Consider the following 17,593-nt stretch of genomic DNA (forward strand, 5'->3'; position numbering starts at 1 on the left):
GTACTTAATGTGCTAGGCATATGCGGCACTTCCACTGCTAACAACTCAATTCCCATTAAGAGATCTGCACTAGAAGCAAACTAGATAAATAGGCCCCACTCTCCTTCCATATATTATATGTCTAATGAAAGATGGGTGTTCCAGTGTGGCGCCTGTGGCTCAAAGGAGTAGGGCACCGGCCCCATATGGCAGAGGTGGCAGGTTCAAACCCAGCCCCGGCCAAAAACTGCAAAAAAAAAAAGATGGGTGTTCCATAAATCAAACTAACCTATAAAAATTCTTTTGTAAAATTTGGATACTAACATATTAAAAAAGTGATAAATACTATATGAAAATCTGGAAGTCCAGTGACTTTTGAAAAACTCAAAAACATGGAAAATATCAAGACCACAATTATCAGAGCTATCCCCCCCTTTTTAGAAATGCTTTGGCTCCCCTAGTGTCATTTCATTCATTTAAATTACATTTCTGGTACCTGTGGCCTCTTTCTATCTCCTATAAATGTGTAAGGGGAAGAGGAGTAAGAAAGTTTTCTGCTTTAAACATTCCAGAGTAGTCAAGACATCACTGATAGCCGGAACTAATTGATGAACACATGTATGATTAAATATAGAAGCAAAAAATCGATAAAATTAAAGTTGGGAGTGGGGGGAGAAGGAAATGGGTAAATTCCCACTCAGTGGACAAACTGTCTGGTATACAGCACACTTCCAGGTGAAGGACACACCTATAACTCTGACTTTAACCATATAAAAGCAAACTATGTAACCAAACGTTAGCACCCCCATAATAACCTGAAATTAAAAAAAAAAAATCTCCGATGGCAATTAGTTACAATATAGTACTAGAAACATCTCTAGTACTCACATTAATGCAGTTTTCCCAAATCTCTTAAGTTTGGGGCAAATCAAAATGACGTTTTGCCTTTATAAAATATCACATACCCTCAATTCTGCACTTGCTCTCTCCCCATTTACCTTTTATAAATGTAATGTGCCTCACAATGAATGTATACCTTTAACATCGTAATGTGCTTATAACACCCTCCTTCCTCAACCCCTACAAAAGGTAGCATTAAACTGTGGCATATCTTAGAAGAATAATAGCAATTCTTTGAACGCTCAAATAATATTGTTAAAATGAACTGAATTTTAAATAGAAAGTTAATCTTTTCTCCAGATAAATGTTTAAAAGATAGCATTTGATGTCTTCAATCCATTGATAGCATCCAACACCTCTCCCTCTCAAAGAAGACGCAGTCTAGGTGTTTCTCAACATATCCAAATTTGGTCTTTTTATTAGTTTTATTATTCTTGACCATTTAAGAATTTAACATTCACAATAACTCATTTCATTACTTGAACAAAAAGGTCAGAATTCGAGCTCATATTGATCACCTAATCTCATGTTAATCTACCAAAATGTAGCAAAGGTTAGTTTTCAGAAAAGGTAGTGAAACAGTAAACTAGTAAACATAATACTAAAGCATTGGTTATACTTAGAGAATACTGCTCTATCATAGCAACGACTTTAAATTGAAAAGGAGTTCATAAGTATTCAAAGAATAACTTCTTAGTAAAATTTATAACTAAAAATCAAAATTTTGTCACTTTATTACACTAATAATTTGAGGAAATAAATTGGTATTAAAACTGACAAATCAAAGGAGAAGAGACACAAAGATGAGGTTTTTTTACATCTTTAAATTCATTACTGCTCCTCCTGTTTCATGTGACCCTCTTTCATGTTCTCCTCTACATGTAAATAACGTGTTTCTCTCAAGTTCATCACACCAACCTTCTTTCCCTAAGAGTATAAACAGTAGCTAACAAAAAAACTGTCTTTATTTCTCCCTGAAATGTGCTATAGAAATTAATGAGAGGTACTATTTTAAAGCATATGCAAAGAAGACATAACCTAATCAAGGCTCAGCTTAGATCTTGAATTTCCTCTCCAGAGGCTATTAAAGATTAATAGTAGTCCACAAGTTGGCTCACAGTCAGGCTGGGAAACAGCAAACTGTTGTTATTTCTTTAACTGAATATTAACACCTTTTAGGAAAGTTGTATCTTATACAGGTCATAAGAGCCTGAACAGTGTTACGGCCGTTCCTGACTCACTCGACATAATCACACTATTTAGGTCTTGTAGGCTGTAGATTGTTCGAGGTCCACACTATTTAGGTCTCATTCTTTACCCCAAGCATCCAGAAGAAATTAAGGAAGACTGAAGCAACTGTTGTTAGGACAAGAAGGATAACTTCTTTGAAGAGATCCTTCTTTTTCCACATATATGCTGAAAAGCCCAGAGTAACTAACAATGAGAGCCCTTTTATGTATTTATGTGCAGATAATTGAGATATTTTCAAAAAGTATATTCATATTCCTAAAGTGTACTAAGTTTGCATACATAAGCATACTTATCCCAAGAGTCATTCTTTTATCAGTTTTTATTGTTACTAATAACAAAATTAAGATATGCTAGTTGCTCATTAAAAAAAAGCAAAGACAAAAATCCTAGGTATCCCCACATATTATATGACAACACACATGATGACTCCAAGTATTTATTCCAAATTGTGAGTAAGACACGATGTACTAGAACACCAAGCAGAAGAGAAGCCCACATTAAATATATTTAAATACATGAAAAGCAGCTCTATCAATAGCAATAAGGTACTACATGGCCCCCTAGTGGTCAATGAACAAACAGATAAGTTCCATGTTTCATCCATACTAAAAACTAATACTTTCCCTAATTTACTAAGTATGCTAAACATACTAATATGACTTCTACAAAAACTTACATATTTTACTATCTCCTATAGTTTTATATATTTGTACTTTCTTTTGAACTACTCCTTATTTAGAATATCCAGTGAAACAAAGTCTGAAATGTTTTTGAAGTTTTTCCTATAAAGTAATCCTAATACTAAAAAGCATTCCCACATAAGAATTGAACAATCTTGAATGTGAGGCAAATTTCAAAGAAAAAGCAACAAAAGAAGAATAACGTCAAGGCTTTTAAACACACCTAATCTAAATTCCCTAACCACATTTTATTTTCAATATATTCCACTTCTATGATTTACCCAACTTGATTCTCTTTATCATATTAATTTATAGATAAGAGATTAATTATAGCAAAGAAAGAGATGAAATACACAAAATTATGTCCCATAAAACAAAATCCAAACATAGGATTGAGATTTTAGGACAAGAGTCAAAGTAAAAAAACAAACTTGTAAGCAGAAAAGAATATCCTTAATTAGATTCATAAATTGTAATCACTAAAGAAATGGTATTAAAATTGACATTACTATTTAAAAGTTGGTAAAATAATTTCAAAAGAACCAAAGTTTTTTATAGGTTTTAAAAGTACATTCTTATATATTTATTATTTATATATTGCTGTTTTTAGGGGGGGAGGTAGGAACTGACATGAGACAGATACAAACTATATCACCATTCTTTATTATTCACCTGCTGTAACCTTAAGCAATTAACATTGCCAAGGTGAAACTTCAGAAACTATAAGAGGACTTCATGAAGATCCTGCAATTGGCATCAACATCAATAGTTCAATGTTTAGGCAGGGCAAATTGCCCACATTACAGAATTCTGCAAACAACCCTCCAAAGTACCACTTAGCTATCACTAAACCATTAAGAAACAGGATAGCAACAAAAGAAATTTAAAACAATTTGCCTAATATAAATCAATATATGTGTATGGAATATATTCAAATATACTGTCACCTAGAGAGGCTCTATATTTTTTTCTAAAAATTCTGCTACTATTTAAAAAAATCATTAATTCCCTACTTGCAAATGCCTTCAGTATTTTTACTTGTTTATAATCTCTCAACACCATCTAATTCCTACCTATCTTTAAGGTCTCAGCCTTGCTTTTATTTTACCATTGACAATATCACTGAGTTAATGATTTGGATGTGGAGATATACATATATATATATACATACAGAGAGAGAGAGAGAAATACAAAACTGTAAAGGTCAGTTAAAATGCTGGATACAAAGGAACTTGGCAAACAAGGAGCCAGAAATGGAAACAGGGTGAAAATGGCAAATAATAATAAAAAACCTAAGAAGGACAAAATTAAAGTCTTGTACACAGGTTATGAACCTGTAAAATTTTACATTAAGTAAAACATAATTAAACAATACCATGTGTTTTTATGCAATAGAAACTCAGTTTTCTAAAAGTTCAATTTTTAAGCATTTTCTGTATACAAAGTGCTAGGGTTTACATGACAGTACAATCTTAGGAGAATCTAATTATCTTACCTGTCAACAATCTAAATATACATAAATAAACAAGGTAGACTGTAACTCACTGCTACAAGTTAAAAACAAAAAAGTAGTTAATGGAGGTACAGAATTTTGTTCAGGGTTCTGTGAAATACTCTTAAAGCAGATTAGAATTGAAATAGATATTAAAAGGAGGACAGAAATTTGTAAGAGGCTATCGGGTAAGGAAAACAAACAGACATTTATTTAGAGATGACGTTTGTCTCTGTCACCCAGGTTGGAGTGCAGTGATGTGATCACAGCTTACTATTGCCTCCAACTCCTAGGTTTAAGCAACCCTCTTGCCTCAGCCTCCTGAGTTACCAAGATTACAGGCATGAGCCATCACACCTGGCAAAAGACGTTTAGAAGATGGAAAAGCTCAAACAAAGGTATCAAGGTAACCTGAATTCCTCCACGCTCAGTAATGTCAAATAAATCCCCATTGTTCAGGTAGAGTAGAAATAAGCTGAAGAATACAAGAGGGTTTTAAAATATTGTATGTTTATATATGTTATACATATAATAATTATGTTTTAAAGAATAAAAGAAAGTCTCTCAATAAACTAGGAATAGAGGGGAATTTCTTCAACTTGATAAAAACTATCTGTAACAAACCTACAACTAACATCATATTTGATGAGAAACCCGAAGCTGTCCCACCAAGATCAGGAATAAGGCACTGCTTTTCAACATTATACTATGAGTCCCAGAGGGCAGAATAAGACAAGAAAAGAAGTAAAAGATACACAGACTGAGAAGGAGAAAATAACACTTTTTTGGCACCTGATATGATCCTCTATGTAGACAATCCTAAAGTATCAACAAAAACTAATAAGCAATTATAGCAAGGGTGTAGGATACACAGCTAATACACATAACAAGTCAAATGATTTCTTATATACCAGCAATGAATAAGTGTTATTTGAAATCAGAAATGCAATACCATTTATGTTAGCATGCCCCACATGAAATATTTAGGCATGAATTAAACAAAATATGTACAAGATCTATATAAAGAAAACAGTAAAATTCTAGTGAATAGTATCAAAGAACTAAATAAATGAAGACATATTCCATGTTCTTGTAAAGAAGACTCAATAATGTCAAAATGTCAGTTCTTTCCAATTTGATCTGTGGGTTCAAAGTAAGATCAAACAAAATCCCAGAAGTTATTTTCTGTATTTTGACAAACTGATGATAAACCTTATTTGGAGTGGCAAAGACTGGGAATATCCAACACAAAATTGAAGAACAAAGATGGAAGAGTGACACTACCCAACTTTAAGACTTACTAGAAAGCTATGATAATTAAAACAGTGTGACAATAGCAAAAGAATGAAAAAAATAAATTAATGGAACAGAGTAAGAGAGACTAGAATATAGTAAAGTGATCTTTGATAAGGAAGCAAAGGCAATACAATGCAGCAAAGACAGTCTCTTCCACAAATGGTGCTGGAACAACTGGACATCCACAGTGGTAATCCCACATTTCATTTAGCAACGAAAATAATTTTACAGTTGGGGGTCACTACAACATGAGGAACTGTATTACAGGGTCACAGGCATTAGGAAGGTTGAGAACCACTGCTCTAGAAGATAACATAAGAGAAAACCTAAATAACATTGGGTATGAACACGACTTTTCAAATACAACAGTACAACACTAAAGCATGATCCATGAAAGAAATTACTGATAAGCTGGATTTCATTAAAATTAAAAATTTCTATTTTCTGAAAGACACTGTCAAAAGAATGAGAAAATAAACCACAGACTAGAAGGAAATAGTACAAAACATGTATCAGATAAATGACTATGAACCAACTGATAGTACCAACTCAGAGCAGGTCTTATACTTCATTCCAGTCATAATAGAAGATTCTTTACCACAAAGAGTTACCGGCGTCAGGTGCTCTGACAAACAGAACACAGGGAATAAGTAACTTCAACAACTTTCAAGATAAATGTCAGGAAGTTGGGGTGAATTTGGTAAATTCAGTGAGTGTACATACACACAGTGCACCTTCCATGACAGGGAAACATGAAGAGTTTTACTGCATTAACTACTACTTTAAGTGACACTTTGCAACAAGTTATAAGTATTGTTAATTATATCCTGCAAATATAACATAGCATTGTCGATTTTGTAATATGCTAAAGTTGGATTTGTAGTATCATTATAAAGTAATGGCCATCACAGGGACAGGTGTTAGCCACAATTTTATGTCTGCAAAAACAAGACAGTTAAATTTTATGAAGAACAGAATCAGCAACGTGAATTATTGCAAAAAAAGATTTCTAAAGGAATGCAGTTTTTCTGTGTGACGTCAAGTGAAATTAAAATGACTTGCATATTTCTTTGCAAGGTAAAACTAAGATACTGTCGATATGTGACAGGTGGCCCAAAATCCAAGCATTTCAAAAAAAGGTAGATTTTTTTCAGAACGCTTCTTCAAAAGGAAATTTCAGATGAACATTTTCCTAGATTAGCAAAGGTCACTGATGAGCAGGATGATACACATGTATGTGAGTCATTTGAAGAACATGCAGTTGCTATAGATCTATAAATTGGATAGTACAATGAGAAGTTCATTGATTTTTATAATCATGACATCACACTCAAATCAGCATTTCAGCCTCACTTAGTTAATATCAGCAAGTCACCCAAATAACTGCAGATGGAATTGACTAAGCTCTCACTACAGGACATTTTAAAGTCATTGTTTGATAGAATGAGCATTTTTTCATGTGACTGTTGGCCACACATCTGTCCTCATGAGAAAGGATTTTGTTCATGTCTATTGCCCAGTCCTAATGGGAGTATTTGCACTTTTCTCGTTGATGTGAATTGTTGGTAGATTCTTGTTATTAGACCTGTGTGAGATTTGTAGTATGCAAATTATCTTCTCTCATTCTGAAGGCTCTTTTCTTTGCTGATTGTGTCCTTAGCTGTGCAGAATTTTTTTAACTTGATCAGATCCCATTTATTTATTTTTGTTGTTGCTGCAATTGCCAATGGGGTCTTCATAAATTCTTTTCCAAGGCCAGTAAGATTCAGTTTTTCTCATACTTTCTTCTACAGTTGTTACAGTTTCATGCCTTAGATTTCAATCTTTTATGGGCATGAGTTAATTTTTGTAAGCAGTGAAAAGTGTGAGCCCAGTTTCAGACTTTTACATGTGGTTAGCCAGTTCTCTTAGCACAGTTGATGAAACAGGGACTCTTTCCCCAGTATAGGTTTTTGTTTGCACTACTGAAGATCAGATGGTAATAATACTGGGCTGGTTTCATTTAGGTTTCCAGTTCTGTTCCATGGATCTCTGTCTCTATTTTTATACTACTACCATGCTGTTTTAATCACTTGTAATTGTAATATAACCTAAGTCTGGTAATATGACTAGATTTGTTCTTATTTCACAGAATTACGTTGGCTACTTCAGGTTTTTTTCTGGTTCTGTATGAAAAATAGGACTATTTTTTTCCAAGAACTTCGAAGTATGACATTAGTATTTTAATGGGGATTACATTAAATCTGTAGATTGCTTTGGGTAGTAAAGACATTTTTAAAATGTTGATTCTTCCCAGCCATGAGCATGGGATGTTCTTCCATTTGTTAACATCCTTTGTGATTTCTTTTCTCAGTGTCCAATAGTCTCTCTGTAGAGATCCTTTGTTAAGTATATTTCAAGGTATTTCATTTTCTTCAATGCTACTGTGAAGGTTATTGCATTTTTTATTTGATTCTCAGCATAACTGTTATTGTGATATATGAAGATTACCGATTTGTGAACACTAATTTATATCCTGAGATAATACTGTATTTCTTGATCACTTCAAGAGTCTTAGGATTTTCTAAGGGTAAGATCATATCATCAGCAAAGGGCAACACTTTGACCTCATCAGTCCCCATCTGGATACCCTGGATATCCTTCTTCTGCCTGATTGCATTGGCTAGAACTTCCTGCACTATGCTGAAGCGATGGTAATAGTGAATGTCCTTCTCTGGATGTAGTTCTAAGTGGAAGAGCTTTCTGTTTGTCTCCATTCAATAAGATAGTGGCTATGGGTTTGTCATAGATGGCGTCTATCAGTTTAAGAAATGTCTTATCTATGTCTATTTTCTTAAGTGTTCTTATCAAAAAAAGATGCTGAATTTTGTCAAATGCTTTTTCTGCTTCTATTGAGAGGATCACATGGGCTTTGTTTTCACTTTGTTAATGTGATGAATTATGTTTACGGATTTGCGTATGGTGAACTCATCTTGAATCCCTGGGATAAAATCCACTTGGGTCATGATGAATTATTTTTATGATGTATAGCTGAATTCTAGGGTTTTATTGAGTAATTTTGCATCTATATTTATTAAAGGTATTAGTCTGTGGTTTTATTTTTTATTGTGTTCTTTCCTGGGTTTTGTATCAGGGTGATATCTGATTTGTAGAAGGAGTCAGGGAGAGCTCCTTTCTTCACAATGTTTTGGAATAAGTTCTGCGATATATGTTTAAGTTCTTTGAAGAGAGCTAGTCCAGGACTTTTTTTTTGTTGGGAGCTTTTTTATTATTGTAATTTTGGTGCTTGATACTGGTCTGTTCAAGAGTTCTATTGTTTCCTGGTTGGGTGTAGGGAGATAGTGTGATTTTCAAACTTCTGGGCACATAGTTTTTTGTAGTGCCCAGTGATCATCTTTTAAATCTCTGTGGTATTTGTTCTTATTTCATTTCTGATTGAGCTTATAAGAGATCTTACTTTTCTGTTTCTAGTTAATGCGACCAAGGATCTATCAATTTTATTTTTCTTTTCAAAGAACTTTTTGTTTTGTGAACCTTCTAAATGATTTTTTTGTTATCGGTCTCAACCTCATTTACTTCTGATCTACTTTTAGTTACTTCTTTTCTCTACTGGGTTTGGGATTAGATTGCTCTTCCATTTCCCATTTCTTGAGATGATTCATTACACTGTTGATTTACGGTCTTTCAGAATTCTGGATGTGGGCATTTAATGTAATAAATTTTGCTCTTAGAATGGCTTCTGCAGCATCCCATAGGTTTTGATAGCTTGTGGCTTCATTGTCATTTTGTTCAGGAATCTAATTGTTTCCTTCTTAGTCTCCTCCTTGACCCAGCTCTTGCTCAGCAAAAGGTTGTTTAATTTCCATGACTTTTTGTGGTGATGTGTGTTTCTATTAGAATTGTTCTACTTTTATTCTGTTGTGGTCCTTAAGGATATAAGGCATAATTTCTATTCTTTCAAATTTGCTGAGGTTTGATTTGTGTCCTAGGGCAAAACTGATCTTGGATAATGATCCATGCACTGATAAGAACATATATTCAGGCATTTGGGAGTGAAATGTTCTGTATACATCTGTTAAACCCTGTAATAGAGTCGTGTTTAAGTCTATTGTTTGTTTAGTTTCTGCTTGGAAGATCTGTCCAGTTCTGTCAGTGGGGTGTTAAAAGTTTCTTGCTATTACCATGTTATAGGTTATCATGTTATTCAGATCAAGTAGGGTTCGTTTTATAAATCAGAGGGCATTAATGTTTACTATTGAAATGTCTTATTGTTGTATTGTTCTCTTGACCGGTATATAGTGTTCGTCTTTGTCTTTCTTTTCATTTATTTATTTATTTTTTTGGAGACAGAGTCTCAAGTAGCCCAGATAGAGTGCCATGGCATCACAACTCACAGCAACCTCAAACTCTTGGGCTTAAGCGATTTTCTTGCCTCAGCCTCCCAAGTAGCTGGGACTACAGGCGCCCTTCACAGTGCCCAGCTATTATTGTTGTTGCAGTTGTCATTGTTGTTTTAGCTGGCCCAGGTGGGGTTCGAACCTGCCAGCCTCAGTGTATGTGGCCAACACCCTACCCACTGAGCTACAGGTGGCACCCTGTCTTTATTTTTGTTGCTTTAAAGTCATCTGTATCTATGAAAAAGATCATTGACTCCCACTTACTTTTGGTTTCCATTTGCCTGAAATACTGTTTTCTAACATTTCACCTTGAGTCTTGATTTGTCCTTGGGGGTTACATGTGTTTCCTGAAGACAGCAAATACTTGGCTTATACTTTACTAGTCAGTCAACCTGTGTGTCTTTGGTGGGGACTTCAAGATATTCACATTTATTGAGAGAATTGAAAACTAGGGAGGAGTTCTATCTGTCTTCTTGTATGGAGGTCTGTTGCCTTGTTTTTTACCATTTGGCCCATTGTGGAAGCCAGCCTTTGAACTTTAGCTTATAAGTGTCTTTATTTTGCTGATGGTCCATTGTGCTGGTCTGCCTATAGTATGGGTGTGAGTACTCTTGCAGAGCGGGTCTTATATGGCAAATTTCCTCAGTATTTGCCTGTCAGTAAAAGATTTGATTTCTCCATCAAATATGAAACTTAGTTTTATACCATACACAATCCCAGCCTCTCAATTGTTTTGTTTGAGATCAATGAAGGTGGGAGCCCATGCTTTCTTATAAGGTTTCCACTGTCACCCTGATAGGTTTGTCCTTATAGTTCAGCTGCTGCTTATGCTTTGCTGCTTGCAGTATTTTCCCTTTCATGTGGCTTAAACCGGGTTAAAAACAATGGATCTAGAGATGCACTGTTTGAATTGAGTCAATCCAGGGTTCAATACCTGTTTAATAGGTTTATGTCTGAATCCTTGGCAATACTTAAGGAATTTTCAGTTATAACATCATTGACTAGGGCTTCCATGCCATTAGGACTCTCTTTTTCCTTCAGGGATACCCATAATTTGTAGGTTTGTATGCTCTGTGTAGTTCCATGATTCTCAAAAGATTGCTCTGCTTTTACACTCTTCTTTTCTGCCACCTTAAATGACTGGCCTAGCTCAAGAGCCTTTTTTCCAACTTCTACAGATTATTTTCTCTCCATAGTTAAATCTGTTGTTTAAACTTTATACTGCATTTCAAAACTCGCCGAATGACTTCTTCAACTCTTTAAGCTCCATAATATCCTTTCTAGTTTCGTCCAGGTCTTTGGAGACTTTGTCTTGTCTTGAATTTATTTCTTAGGTCAATTTTAAAATTTCCTTTTGATGGTTTTCCACTTCCTTTCAATTCCCTTTATCATTTTTGCCATCCATAATCTGTATTCCATTTCTGTCATTTCCATAATTTCTTTATAGTTGGGAAGTTCTATGGTAAGCGCATTGTGATCTCTCGGGGGAGCTGATCTATTCTGATTCTTCATGTTGCCAGTGTTTTCTTGTTGGTTCCTCCTCACATGTGTTACTTCTTCATTTCCTTCCTTTTACTTCTCTTACTTCCTCTTCCCTTTCATCTTCTTTGCTTCTATGTTTTGAGGTTGAAATGGTCCTTTGCTTTTTTCACTCATATCCCGTGCTGTCATTCTGTGCCTTTGCAATACTGTTTCTGGACAGGATAATCCAGGCAGAAGTGGCTAATCCCTCCTCTCCCTGACTTTACCAAGAATGGCTGGGAAGAAGATGTCTCTGAACTACCATTTTGGAACGCCTCCATTTAAAAATATATCTAATTGAAGTTTCTTTTCTTTTTTGCACACAGTCATGCTAGAGTACCATGGTGTCATTGTAGCTCACTGCAACCTCAAACTGCTGGGCTGAAGCCATCCTCCTGCCTCAGCAGCCCAACTAGCTGGGACTATAGCTATACACACCACTGTACCTGGCTATTTTTTCTGTTCTTAGCAGGGACAGGGTCTTGCTCTTGCTCAGGTTGATCTCGGACTCCTGAGTTCAAGCAATCCCATGGCCCCAGCCTCCCCGAGTGCTAGGATCATAGGCATGAGCCCTCTAATTGAAGATTTTGAATTTGAATACAGCTAAATTAATGTAGCCTTCCAACACGAAAAGGTTCCCCACACATGGGGCAGTAGCTTTACGGGTTATTCTACAGCCAACCCATCCCAAAATCAGTAATATTGTTTCACTGAATTTTCAAATTTTAATGAAAGTACAACCCGGACTCAAAATAAGGTCTGAATTCCAATCCTAGGTCCACCACTTACCAGTTGCATGATCACTAATCATTTAACCTCTCCTTACTTTCCATCTCTGATATGAGATTAAAAATTGGAAATAATATCACAGGACTGTTAAGATTAAATGAGAATGTATATATGTATTTAGCACAATGTCCTAACACACAGTAAAGGGTGTTCAATAAATGGTTTATTACTACTATGGATATCAACATTATCAGTGTCATCTTCCATTATAGTCCAGAATAAAAGATAGGTGATAGTCTGGCTCTGCTGCCTCTCAGCAGCACCAGGTCAACTTCAGGACATGACACTTAGAGAACACATCACGTTCTGAAGGTTGATGATCCTGGAAACACACTGAAGATAATCAAACTAAAGAATAGAAGATTACAGATGAATACATATTACAGCAGTCTTCCCATACAAAAAGTGCTGTCACTGCACTATATGGGAGAACAAGAACCAAAGCAGAGTAATACGTATCAACATAAAATAAAGAACTCTAATATAAAGAACTATCTAAAAATTTGAAGGTAGTACCTTACAGTGTAGTATTCTGTTATGATGATCTCATGTGTAATCCCAAGTCTGTGAAAAAGCTACTAGGCACAGGTTTGGACTTGGTGATCTCAAAGGTGCCCTCCAATTTAGATTCTATCTTAGAAGACTTAAAATTAAGATAAAAAACCTAATTTATATATAATATAAATATATATATATATTTATTATTATTATTATTATTTTTTTTTTTTTTTTGAGGCAGAGTCTCACTTTGTCGCCCTCGGTAGAATGTCATGGTGTCACAGCTCACAGCAACCTCCAGCTCTTGGGCTTAGGCTGGGACTACAGGTGCCTGCCACAGCATCCAGCTATCTTTTTGTTGCAGTTTGGCCGGGGTCAGGTTCAAACCCGCCACCCTTGGTATAGAGGCCAGAGCCCTACTCACGGAGCCATAGGCGTTGCCCCAGTTTAAATACATTAATTAGTTTGATGAGATGGGCAGCTGGGAACAAGAGAGGGGAGGAAAAGGAAAACATTTGTGATTTCCTGGTAAAGCACCGAGCACTTTAGAATTGTATTTTAAATGATTTTGACACTGCTCACAGAAAGGTTTTTAAATGAAAAATACTCATGTGTTATAGGGAACCAAAAGTGCTTTCAAGGCAACATTTAACTCTTTAAAGAAACCACATATTCTAAAAAGTCTTAAAAACAAGAATAGGTACTACTATGCCAACTATTTTTCTTTTAATTCTAAGGTGTTAAGGTGACTTTAGAGAATTGCCAGGGCGATATCTGAGCCCTGGAAACACGAAAAATTGGTTATACTAGAACTTGAGAGTGTTCGGTGCTCTTTCCACTATTTTCATGCAGAGATAGTGCCATTTCTTGTGAGAGACATCTTCTTATCCAATCCTCCATTAGGAGCATTATATGGAAGTCATCAAAAAAGCCTATGTAGAATAATCATTGGCTTCTATCAAATGTAGATATTTTTCTAATAAATAGTCATATATGCTACTGTAACAAGGTTGAGAAATTCTGAAATGTACATGAGGAAGAAAAAGAAATAACCTTTATTCAACCACATTCATAGATAATTTCTAACATTTGGTATGATTTCTTCTGATCTTTTTCTGTGGATATAGAGATATATAGATATATATGTAATACACACTAACATAATTGCTTCTTAATTCAAAATTCATAATTATGAATCTACATGCTTAATAAAATATTTGTAAGTATTTCCTGTTATTATTCTTTAAAATGTGATTTTTAATGGCTATATTAGTTGCCTTCGATTGATTTCTGCATGCTAGCAAAATGGTTCCTAAAGTGGGATTCTTAACTTCTCCCGTCCTTCTCTACTGCTGCTAACTGTGTTATAAAATTCTTCAGTGTAACTATCTGTACATATATTAAATACTTGAGCCTTAAATTCAACTTAAAAATAACATGCCTATTTACAAGTCTAGCTTGAATATATCTTAAGAGGTGTCTAGCTTGAATATATCTTAAGAGGTGAAAGGTCAATTGTTTACATTACAATTTGTGAAATTTTAACTCTCAACCTAAATCAAAGGGCAGCGCCTGTGGCTCAAGGAGTAGGGTGCCAGCCCAATATACCAGAGGTGGTGGGTTCAAACCCAGCCCCGGTCAACCTAAATCAAATTTCTACTGTTCAAGAAACTGAAAGAATTAAGTATCAACTGAATGCAAAGCTTGCCCCCAAATAGCGAGGTAATATCAAACTATATCAGGAAGAAAACCAACAATGGGGTTAGAGGAATTGAATTTTCTAAATCTAGAGAGGTGTAAAGATAGAGAAGAAATCTAGACTGGGATTTAAAGGATCTGGCTAGCTGGCAGGAAAGGCCATTGTTCAAAACAAGTGGAAAGGCATGGAGATTAAATCAGGCAGAAAGAAAGTATGCATATATGGATTTGGGTTCATCAATGGGAAATGGGGCACCAGTTATTTGTGTTGAGGTTATCTATACAGAGCTAAAATTTTATTTTAAAAAATTCATCCAATCATTTGTACTGCCAACTCATTGTTAAGAACACACTTATAGTCTGGTACAAATAGAAATCTAAGCAAAGATGCTTTTAACATTTTTAAACATTGACTTTCCAATTTTTACCTTACAGATGCGTTGGGGTAAGAAAAAGGGAAATGAAGTGTTCAAATCTGTCTGCTCTTCAGAAGACCCAGAGGCTTACACAGTAAGAAAAAGTTAAACCATTTTTCTACAAAGTGGCCAGAACACTGGGATATTAACAGACATATGAAAATCTTAAAGAGGAAAATAAAAGATTGGTTTGGGTAAAAAAAATAGTTTTAGTTTTCAGTGAGCCACTCACAATATTATGCCCAATAGACAGCTAGAAATACAAAACTCAAACTGAGGCTAGGGTACATAATGGGAACTTGAGATATAATTTTGAAGTAACATACCAAAGTAAAAACAGAACCCATCATGATAAATTACTTTACTCTTTCTTCATACCACCTTCCCTACTACCAACCAAAATAATATCAAAAAGGATCAGATCATTATAATTATATAAATATGAAACAAATTGCCTCAGGAACATTTTGAGGATAACTATTTGTGGTATTTATGAATACTTCAGAGAAGTTTATCATTTGCATAGTACAAACCAATGGAACAATATAAAAATGTTTTAAAATTCCCCATTCTGTGAGAAGACTATTCTTTGTAGACTAGTCTACAATGAAAACCCATAATTAAAATAATCTTTGAGCTGGGCACAGTGATGTCCCAGCTACAGAGGAGGGTTGCTTGAACTCTGGAGTTCAAGGCCAGCCTGGGCAACACAGTAAGACCCCATCTCTTAAATATGGTAATAATGATGATGATAATCTTTAATCACTTGCAATGAATCAGATATAGATTTAAACAAGACTAACATTTACAGTTATTATGGTTTACAATAATGTTAAAAATATTTTTTAATCTATACTGACAGTAACTTATTAGAAATAAAACATGAGCTAAAATTCAGATTGGAATACATACGAAAGATTCACAAGGCGTTTAACTGTACAGAACCTTTATTTAAAGATTAAAAGTTTAGAGAAATGGCTTAAATTCTACTGAAAGGAAATGATACAAACCAATCAATTAGGAAGATGTGTGAGTAGAATCTGCTTAGAATATTATGACATATTTTTATTGAAGATAGGTCCAGCGTATTATAGTATGTTCCCAATCCTCCTGCGAACCCTTTTTAAAGTATTTATCCATTTCTCCATTTTTATCTTTTTCCACTAGAGGGTGATATAATGACTGAATGCTAGTGGTCATAAAAAATTTACAGATAGGTAGATATGTACTATGAAGATGAAGTATATTTTGTAGGATTAGGAGAGACAGGAAGCAGACAAAATGAAGTCACAAAGCCTGTATCTATTAAACTGAGTGTCACAGGCACTATGTTACTACCCCTTTTACAAATATTATTTCACTTAATCCTCACAAAAATCCTGAAAAGTCTGATTTTACAGATAAGAAACAGTTCAATGAGATTGCATATTTATGGTTATATAACAAAAATCAGAATTCTAGCTCAGATGTGAAAAGCTCTTATCACTCTACTATATTAGGGGGAATCCTTCTTGTCCACTGTACCCCCTACCCCCATTTCCATCAGTCTCCCCGTGTGTTTAAAATTGGGTTAAACTAAACTAGGTCAATGTTTCTTGTTTTTCTTCCTTCATAAAGCTAGGGAATAATGGCTATTCATTGGGCTACAGTAATTGTGGGGGTTATTCAAAATGAATGCCTTAAATAATATTGTTTTACTCTCTGAACATATCTGTACCTAACAGAATCTAAAGTTCAGTTCTTCGTCTTGCAAACAGACTAGGCCAGGAAGTTTCCAAGGATGCCATTGTTCTCTAGATCTCTACATGAAGTGAAGTTTAGAGCTCTGTTTGATTGTTGATGTTAACCACATTGTCCTACAAAGTTTCCCAGCAGCTCTGGTCCTAGGAGTAGCTGGAGCAGAGTGAACTAGAAATAAAACTATTATTTTTGATTCTCTGATTGCCTAATGATCCTGGTGTCTGATTCCCCTGTTTGTTTAAAAGCTAGAGACAAAAAAGGGTGTTAGGCCTCTAGACCCTAATACACAAGACATAATATGTCTTTAAATATATTTATATTTTAATACACATTTCTTATTTGAGGCAAATGGATAAACACTGTTAAGTTGCCAGGAGGACACTAACCATAAAAATGGAGAAAACAGACTAATGTGAGGTAAGGAATGAAGTTATGTCAGAAGAAAACAGGTGGAAGGCACTAAGACAGACAGGGAAGCATCAGCAACCAATGCTCAAACATGCGTCTCTTCATGAAAAGATCAGGAGTATACAAGAACCGACCCAATAGCACTATGTCATTTGCTTTTCATATATGAACTGGGTGTCTTCTTTAGGAAAAAAATTTCAGAATTATAATGAAGATGTTGACAGAGTTAAAACTGAAGACACAGACATCCATTATCTGGAGAAGCAAGTGGACTCTGGAATTTCTAAGCAGACCAGTCAAATTTAAAGAAATAGCACACAACCCCTAGTTAAGATGCAGCATATCTGATGGACTCTAGACAAAGCAATAGCCTCTGTGACCCAGTCTCAAATTTCTTGTTTAGATTGTCATTTCTTTCTGTTACAATGCCTTTTGGCTTGAGCCCTCATATCTTCAATAAGCTTTTGTGAAATACCACATAGAGAAGTATTTAACTGAGCTCTCTGTAATTTCTATAGGGTAGCTCCA

At 35.0% G+C, this 17,593-nt stretch overlaps 1 protein-coding gene across 4 annotated transcripts in view; it reads right to left on the reverse strand.

Moving 5' to 3' along the window:
• The window catches only part of FBXW7 (F-box and WD repeat domain containing 7), a 249,075-nt gene that overhangs the window by 73,667 nt on the left and 157,815 nt on the right, over positions 1-17,593 (reverse strand). The window lies entirely within an intron of this gene.

This window comes from Nycticebus coucang, chromosome 1 (genome assembly GCF_027406575.1).
Source record: "Nycticebus coucang isolate mNycCou1 chromosome 1, mNycCou1.pri, whole genome shotgun sequence".
Lineage (NCBI taxonomy): Eukaryota > Metazoa > Chordata > Mammalia > Primates > Lorisidae > Nycticebus > Nycticebus coucang.